The sequence below is a fragment of the Electrophorus electricus genome, chromosome 1 (assembly GCF_041902795.1).
Source record: "Electrophorus electricus isolate QZ-2024a chromosome 1, ASM4190279v1, whole genome shotgun sequence".
NCBI classification, from domain to species: domain Eukaryota; kingdom Metazoa; phylum Chordata; class Actinopteri; order Gymnotiformes; family Gymnotidae; genus Electrophorus; species Electrophorus electricus.
The window spans coordinates 22594668-22604937 of NC_137497.1; the positions used below are offsets into that span (position 1 = coordinate 22594668).

General features: G+C 40.8%; 1 long non-coding RNA gene across 1 annotated transcript; it reads right to left on the reverse strand.

Annotated features, from left to right (window-relative positions):
* Positions 1-535: 535 nt before the first annotated feature.
* On the reverse strand, positions 536-8739 carry LOC145657504 (uncharacterized). Its single transcript, XR_014123243.1, has 4 exons — positions 8621-8739; positions 4304-4409; positions 2573-2686; positions 536-651 (listed from the first exon to the last, which is right to left on the reverse strand). It is a non-coding gene; the product is annotated as an uncharacterized LOC145657504 (long non-coding RNA).
* Between the last annotated feature and the right edge of the window lie 1531 nt (positions 8740-10270).

The window sequence follows — 10270 nt, forward strand, 5'->3', positions numbered from 1 at the left end:
CTCCTAATAAACAACTGATGGAGAGGGACTCTCCCCAGAAGAAACAAGATGACAGACATGAGGGAAGACCCTCACAGAACAGGCAAGATGACAAGAGACACTTCTTGGGAAATTTCCACTTAAAAAAATACCAATTATAAAATCCCACACGCCAAGGCTTCATAAAGAGTCCTTAGTGAAGTAGTTATATGGGGTGGGGCACCTGTGGGAGATCAGACTAATGAGCACTGATTAACTCCCAGCTCATGGCCTCCCTCTGGTGGCAGCTTGCTGGCATTGCAAGCCATCAGTTACAAGTAAGAGAGAGTTGGAGAATGTGTGTGTGGGTAGATGATGCTGAATCTTGTTCTCCTTTTCTCCTAAAACTAAGACACACCTGTGGTGAACCCCTCTTATTAGTTTGACCTGTAAAATGGTGACATTGTTTACTGGGGTATTATTGCTGTAATATTGGGGGGAACTTCACTCCCACACACACTGGGAGGAACAAATCTACCCCACTTATGAAAGAATCTGAGTGTGTAATGTGTCACTCACCGTAGGACTGAGGTCACAGGTCCACTGCTGAATACAGGAGGATTACCCATGGACCAGTCACTCTTCATAGACACACAGCTGGGTGCTGGATTTGCTGCTCTCTCACTCCCCCTCCTGATGATGTTGAATAGTGAAAATAAATCACATTAGAGAACAAACAATTACACCCACAACATTCTTACCCAATCAACTCTACCTGGTACCTGCACTCACTGGACACTTGATTAGAAACAGCTGTCCTTCAGCAACTACACAAACATACCACACACACACACAATCACACCTGTCCTTCAGCAAGTACACAAACATACCACACACACACACACATCACACCTGTCCATACACACATCACGTCTGTCCTTCAGCAACTACATAAAAATTACATCTGTCCTTCAATAACACATAAACACCTGTTCTTCAGCAATATAAACATAGCACACACACACACACATACACACGCGCATAACACCTGTCCTTCAGCAACTGCAGAAACATACCACTCACACACACACACACCACACCTGTTCTTCAGCAGCTACACACACACACACACACCTGTACTTCAGCAAGTACACAAACATTGCATCTCTCCTTCAAAGACACACAAACACCTGTTCTTCAGCAAAACAAACATACCACACACACACACACACACACACACAGACACATCACACCTGTCCTTCAGCAACTACACAAACATACCGCAGACACCCTATCTGTCCTTCAGCAAGACAAACACCACACACACCACACCTGTCCTTCAGCAAGACAACCACCACACACACACACCACACCTGTCCTTCAGCAAGACAACCACCACACACACACACACACACACACACACACACACACACACACACACACACACACACATACGCATAACACCTGTCCTTCAGCAACTGCAGAAACATACCACTCACACACACACACACACACACACACACACACCTATCCTTCAACAACACAAACGAACCACACACAAACCACACCTGTCCTTCAGCAACTACATAAAAATTACATCTGTCCTTCAATAACACACAAACACCTGTTCTTCAGCAATACAAACATAGCACACACACACACACACAATCACACCTGTCCTTTAGCAACTACACAAACATACCACACACACACACCTGTCCTTTAGCAGCTACACAAACATACCACACACACACACCTGTCCTTCAGCAACTGCAGAAACATACCACACACACACGCCACACCTGTTCTTCAGCAGCTACACACACACACACCTGTACTTCAGCAAGTACACAAACATTGCATCTCTCCTTCAAAGACACACAAACACCTGTTCTTCAGCAAAACAAACACCACACACACACACACACACCACACACCTGTCCTTCAGCAAGACAAACACCACACACACATCACACCTGTTCTTCAGAAAAACAAACATACCACACACACACACACACACACACAAACACATTACACCTGTCCTTAAGCAACACAAACATACCCCCCCACACACACATCTGTCCTTCAGCAACTACACAAACACACACCTGTCCTTCAGCAACTACACAAACACACACACCTGTCCTTCAGCAACTACACAAACACACACCCCTGTCCTTCAGCAGGTGCACTGACTCTGTTACTATGATGGGTGCAGGGAAGGAGTGAGACATGAGTTTAGGTTTGGAGTGTTTTTACTCTTGATAATACAAACAAACAAACAGAGTTCAGCAGTAGCTCACAAATGCTACCAGAAACTAGAACAGCACTGATAGTAGAACTTGGTTTAAATATGAAGAGGACGTGGCAACAGATGAAGGGGAGAATAACTAGAACTTCTAACTAATAAGTGGAAGATGGAGAGCAGGGGAATGGCTGAGGATGAGTGACAGGGATTAGTGTGTGTGTGTGTGTGTGTGTGTGTGTGTGTGTGTGTGTGTGTGTGTGTGTGTTTTCCTGGCTGGGTAGCCATGAAAAGCCCCAGATGGGATGAGTTTACCCCACTTATCTACCCCACTTATGAAAGAATCTGAGTGTGTAATGTGTCACTCACTGTAGGACTGAGGTCACAGGTCCACTGCTGAATACAAGAGGCTCATCCATGGACCAGTCACTCTTCATAGACACACAGCTGGGTGCTGGATTTGCTGCTCTCTCACTCCACCTCCTGATGATGTTGAAAAGTGAAAATAAATCACATTAGAGAACAATCAATTACACCCACAACATTCTTACTTTCAACTCCATCTGGTACCTGCACTCACTGTACAAACATACCACGTGCACACACACAAACACACCCACACACACACCACACCTGTCCTTCAGCAACTACACAAACACACACCTGTCCTTCAGCAAGTACACAAACATAACGCACACACACACACCTGTCCTTCAGCAACTACAAACATATCACACCTGTCCACACACACACACACACACACACACACACACACACACACACACACACACACACACACACACACACACACACCACACCTGTCCTTCAGCAAGACAAACATACCACACACACACACACACGCATCACACCTATCCTTCAGCAACACAAATGAACCACACACACACACACACACACACGCCATACCTGTCCTTCAGCAACTACACAAACAATACATGTCCTTCAATAAAACAAACACCCGTTCTTCAGCAATACAAACATACCACATACACATCACACCTGTCCTTCAGCAACTAAAAAAAATCACACACACACACACACACACACACACAATCACACCTGTCCTTCAGCAACTACACAAACATACCACACACAAACACATACACACACCCATACTCACACACAAACATCACACCTGTCCTTCAGCAACTACACAAACACACACCCCTGTACTTCAGCAGGTGCACTGGCTCTGTTACTATGACGGGTGCAGGGAAGGAGTGAGACATGAGTTTAGGTTTGGAGTGTTTTTACTCTTGATAATACAAACAAACAAAAGAGTTCAGCAGTAGCTCACAAATGCTACCAGAAACTAGAACAGCACTGATAGTAGAACTTGGTTTAAATATGAAGAGGACGTGGCAACAGATGAAGGGGAGAATAACTAGAACTTCTAACTAATAAGTGGGAGATGGAGAGCAGGGGAATGGCTGAGGATGAGTGACAGGGATTAGTGTGTGTGTGTGTGTGTGTGTGTGGCTGGGTAGCGATGAAAAGCCCCAGATGGGATTGGTTTAAGGGTGAGAAAACCCTCAGCCACTTCTGATGAAAAACAAAGTGACTTGTCTGGTCTGAGGATCAAACCAGCATCTGCACTAGTGTGGTGATGCAGCTCTAACCACTACGTGTGTGTGGTAGACTCAGGACACTCTGTTTCTCTCCCCAAACACAGCAAGAAATAAACTCAGAACAAAAGACAAACAAGTAGTTATAGTAGTTAGTAGTTAGAAGTAGTTATATAGGGGCACCTGTGGGAGATCAGACCAATGAACACTGATTAACTCCCTGCTCATGGCCTCCCTCTAGTGGCAGCTTGCTGGCATTGCGAGCCTCACATTACAAGTAAGAGAGAGTTGGAGAATGTGTGTTTGGGTAGATGATGCTGAATCTCTTTCTCCTTTTCTCCTAAAACTAAAACACACCTGTGGTGAACCCCCTTATTAGTTTGACCTGTAAAATGGTGATATTGTTTACTGGGGTATTATTGCTGTAATATTGGGGGGAACTGCACTCCCACACACACTGGGAGGAACAAATCTACCCCACTTATGAAAGAATCTGAGTGTGTAATGTGTCACTCACTGTAGGACTGAGGTCACAGGTCCACTGCTGAATACAAGAGGAGGCTCCATCACTCTTCACAGACACACAACTGAGTGCTGGAATTTCTGCTCTCTGGCTCCCCCTCCTGATAATATTGAATAGTGAAAATAAATAAAATAAATCACATTAGAAAACAACCAATTACACCCACTGCACCCCTGCACTCACTGCACACTTGATTAGAATCACCTGTCCATCAGCAACTACACACACATACCACACACACACATCACATCACACCTGTCCTTCAGCAACTACACACACATACCACACACACACATCACATCACACCTGTCCTTCAGCAACTACACAAACATACCACACACACACACACTCTCTCACACCACAGACAACAAGTCAAATATAAACCCAGGCTGTGTCTGTAATGGTCCACTCACTCACTCACATTCCCCCACACAGACAGGTCTACGTAGGGTACGTTAGTAAGACAACAGACATAATCTATCAACACTAGTCTGTGATGGAAATATAAAACTGTGACCTCACAGAAACTATCTGGAACATTAAGTGCTGCAATCACAACACATTGAAGTAAGACACTTTAGTGAGCAAACAGTGGTAGAAGTCCTATCAACATGTCTGTTATATGCCTTTAATCAGTGTACATCAGTAGTTCACTACATTTACAGTACACTATAGGTGTGGTATCTTTGTCCTTAATCAGTGTACATCACCTGTTCACTACATTTACAGTACACTATAGGTGTGGTATCTTTGTCCTTAATCAGTGTACATCACCTGTTCACTACATTTACAGTACACTATAGGTGTGGTATCTTTGTCCTTAATCAGTGTACATCAGATCACTACATTTACAGTACACTATAGGTGTGGTATCTTTGTCCTTAATCAGTGTACATCAGATCATTACATTTACAGTACACTATAGGTGTGGTATCTTTGTCCTTAATCAGTGTACATCAGATCATTACATTTACAGTACACTATAGGTGTGGTATCTTTGTCCTTAATCAGTGTACATCAGATCACTACATTTACAGTACACTATAGGTGTGGTATCTTTGACCTTAATCAGTGTACATCAGTAGTTCACTACATTTACAGTACACTATAGGTGTGGTATCTTTGTCCTTAATCAGTGTACATCACCTGTTCACTACATTTACAGTACACTATAGGTGTGGTAACTTTGTCCTTAATCAGTGTACATCAGTAGTTCACTACATTTACAGTACACTATAGGTGTGGTATCTTTGTCCTTAATCAGTGGACATCAGCTGTTCACTACATTTACAGTACACTATAGGTGTGGTATCTTTGTCCTTAATCAGTGTACATCAGTTGTTCACTACATTTTGTAACATTGAGTTGTAAGGAGGCGGACGCATGTGCGGAGAAGAGCAAGATTTATTAGGGGCAAATCCAAAATCATAGTCGTTAGTGTAGTCCAGGGTCATATTACCAACATGATCAATCAAAACACACAAAAGCAAACAGGGGAAACTCAGGGCTAAGAAACACGAAGGCTAGGACACGTGGAGTACAAACTTACGGGGATACAGAGATGATCTCTCAAAAACATTCAGACATTAAACCAATCAAACACAATGAACCTAACACACGCATTTAAATAAACACAACCATTAAAATAAACAATATATAACCAAGACCAAGGCAACAAGACAGGGTTTAAATGCATGAACTAAACGAGGGACAGGTGTGGAAAATCAAACAAGGGGCCGAGAAAACGAAACTACAGAATAGAACTAAAATACACAACACGGAACACGGAAGCTGGGAGGGACTGATCATGACACATTTACAGTACACTACAGGTGGTGGAGGGAAAGTGAGGCTTTGTGAAATATTGAGATGTTTGAAGCAGTTGTGTCGAAAATAGTTTCAAGGTTTCAAAAGTGTAGTAGACTACTGTAGGGAACTGGGATGACTGGCACAGGTTGGCTTTATAATGTGCTCAACCTGGTGTGTTGGCCAGACCACTTAAAGCCATACTGAGATCAAAGGTGTAATAACAGGCATGAACTTTGATGTTACACAACTGTGAAGTAGAGAATAGGTTACCCAATATTATATGTTGTGAAATCAAATATGTCATCAATCTTTGGTCTAAGACACAAATACAGATATTACTTTAAATATCAATGTTGTTTGTAAATGACAACATGCACAATACACAAAAAAAGGCTTTTACAGTCGATTGAAATATCTATACTACGATCAATATAACTGGTACTTGGGCCCCATCTCGTGGCAAATCTCTGGAACTGACTCAATGACTTGATAAAGAAATGCAGTGGCCATGACTAACATTGAAATGACTGATTTAACCTCCCAAACTCAAGGACTAATAGACAAAGGAAGTACAGCTGATATGAAACACAGCATTACCAGAGGATAAATACACTAAAACATGAAAGTGAAACTAAACCTATACAGAAAGGCACAGGGAGTAACGTGCCTGCTTGTTAGTAATTGTCAACTAACATTGTTTTTTCATCACAGAATATCAATATAAAAAAAAGATGCCTGACTTACATTTTATCAGTAACACAGAGTCTCTGGGTTTAACACAAACAGAGTTTTACTGTGTGGGAAACACTCAGCACCGTGATATCTTTAGCCAATTATACAAAGTTTAACTGGATAATTGACCAATATCTTTAGCCTATGATGCAGAGTTTAACTAGATAATCTACCAATATCTTCAGCCAATGACACAAAGTTTAACTGGATAATAAACCAGTATTTTTAACCAATGACATAACGTTTAACTAGATAAGTATATTATAAGGAACAACAAAAGTAAATAATATTCACTCATAATTCTTCCAACACTTATGGGCCTTTTGAATAGAAACATTCTGATATGATCTCCACAGTGACCACTTTTGCTAACATCTTGATAATTCTATTCTGTGAAACAACAATGTCTAAACTACTTTGCCTAGATATTATTCTGGTGGGTTATACCAGGTTATTGATACATATGATCAATAAATATTTAAAAGAAACTACTGTTTCTGTTGTGTTCTGTGAGGCATTTCAAATTCTTGGCATTTCAGTTTCATGTGTAAGACATGACATTTAGAAAGATAATCTATTAACAAAATGCTGGTATGTTTACTGGGATAAATAACTACATGGGTTCTGTGGGTTTACATGAACTCTGTAGAATTCTGTGGCTTTGCATGAACTTTGTTGGGTTCTGTGGGTTCACATGTACTCTGTTGGGTTCTGTGGGTTCACATGAACTCTGTAGTGTATGAAGTGCAGACCGATTTAATGAATTGTCTGTATGGAACAGATTTCATAGTAAAATAAAGGAACAATGTCTCAAAATGATATATTTATTGTTATATTTATATTATAAAAGTTTTGTTGTTCTGCTATTTGGGGGGCTTCTTCTCTTCCCAAATTACCTCCTCAGTCTTGGAAAAGATTCATTCACATAGAAGACATGTTGCTGGCATGCACAGGTGTTTTTACCATTATATAAATGTGTGGATGTACAGCACATCACTTCTGTCAGTAAACCAGAGCATCTCTCTCTACATATACTTTCTATATATTAATGTCACTATATCTATCCTAACTACTGCTCACTGGATGTCTCTCACTAGCCTATCAGTCAATATGTCCTATCAATAACCTTCTGCCTCTCAAATTCTCTATTCTCACAAAACCCTCAAAGTTTGGGTGTGTTTTCTTGTAAGCATTCATAGAGTTTGTGACTGAGACAGATGTGTGATCAGGTTTGTTTCGGACACTGTCAGTCAAAGACAGGAGCGGCAGGTTCTGTATGACACCTGTAGAAACACAAGCTTCGTTTAGCCGTGGTCACGTGACATGGCCGTTTTGAGCCATACTTCGTTTCAAAACGCTGCCTTTCAGAAACTCGAAACAAGCGTTGAAACGTCAGTATTGACCGTCCCCTCCCAAACTATAATTAATAATATAAATAATTAACTATACAGGGAATCTGAACTTGAGTTTAGGCCAGAGGAGTTTCAACTGGGACCATTTGAAAATATCACTGACTAACTAAGACTTGAAATCGAGTTTTACAATAACTGACAATATATATCTGGCCCCTTTAAATTATTTTAAATATAGCTATGCAATCGTACTGGGCGTTAGCCATTGTAGTGGCTTAACTTCTCCAGGACTTTAATCTTGAGATTTAATCCGCCTTTGGGTTGACCTACGAATTAACCTAAACAGAACTATGTACTTACAAAACATGTTGCTTTAAACTGCACCGACATCGCATTTTTACAAATAGAACGAACTTACCGTGAAATATTTTAAACGCTCGTATTTTCAACCCGCTCAACCTTCAACAACGCCAACTGTTCAGAAAATACTTTCGTTTTCTTGAGAAAGGTGAGACTACAGGAACACCTGTGTGTAAGTGGAGGGCGGAGCACATGTCAATCATTTTCGACTGACGACAATTACACAACCGATTTCTTATAATAGTCATTTTTATTAAGCCAATCAGCAGACAAAATTAGCTGTCCTTCATTTTGCTGCAGCGAATCATACACTAGTCTATACAGCCAATGGCTTCAGAGTCCCTCCTACACGGACTTGTTTTGCGGCTGCGCTGAGAGTAAATCTCCACTATGTCCGCACGTTGAAACACGTCGGAACTTAACAAACCACTTTGTAGCTCTAACTTACAGATGACTGTAATTTAGATAATCAGCCTCACAATAAGCATGTAAGTGTGTGGACGTCCACAGCATGTTGTGCGTATGACAAAAAAATAATCTTCTTAATGGCTGAATGCTGGGCGCGCGTGTGTTTGTTTGTTTGTTTCAAGTATTGTGGAAAAATAATTTATTTGTTTACCTGTATTTAGTAAACCTGTATCAGAAAACTACATGATGTATAGAACACAGCCTAACAGTAAAAGAATAGCAGTAAATGTGTGTTAGCATTGCAGGTTGACAGTTGATCATTTACATTTTATATTAAATAAATGCCATGCAGAGGAAATAAAGATACAAGACAACAGTAAATATAAATAACAGCTGGATCACTGGCAGTGCTCTTTCATTAAAAGAAGGAACCAAACATATTCCTCATCATATGAAAACTAGATTAAAATATTAAGTGAGCCTGTATCAGAAAGCAGGTTTAGTGAAAACTCAGTTAGTTGGCTTAGAGTTGAAACAAACTTGAGATTTTCTGTTTCACAAAGAGGGTTTGGCTGACTGGGCTCACTGCACAACACCGGGTATTTGCTATTTATTTGATGGGCTATTCATTTTTATCTGATGGATGAGCAGCCAAGACAAAATGATGCTCTACCTGTAATCCTTAATCAAAACCTGCACAAAGGAAAATGTTTTTAAGATCCAGATTTAAATAATTGCACATAATATGGAGCGGTCACCATTTATAGGATTTAAAAGTAAAAGATGTCCAAAACAGATGTCTGTCTTAGAAAAGCAATGTTAATCACCTCAAAAACGATGGACGTGCTAATAGCAGTTTTCCTGCACGCACTGCCTTTAGCAAAATGCATGCCAGCAGTTTGGACTTACTCATCCATGCAGTCTGTACTTCACATGTGGACCTGCTATCCAAATGCATCATTTTTTCTTTCTTTTTCAATTTTCATTTGATAAAGCTGTGATTGCATATGAGGTCATTTAAAACTAAACGTTTGTAATTTGCAGGACAACCTCGGCCAATGGAATGTTTGCTGTCTAACACTGAAGCTTGAATATCTGACAACAGTTTACCAGGCTTGAATATCTCTACAGTTAACCGGACATTGAGAGTGCGTCCAAACGCACATGGCCTTGACAGACACACATGCCTGCTCCCTGCTTTCATAGACCCAGTCAGTGCAAACACAAGGAAATAAAGGTAGAGGCATATCGGAATAGCAGCAAATGAATAAGAACAACAGGTGTCTTTGTAACACATTTC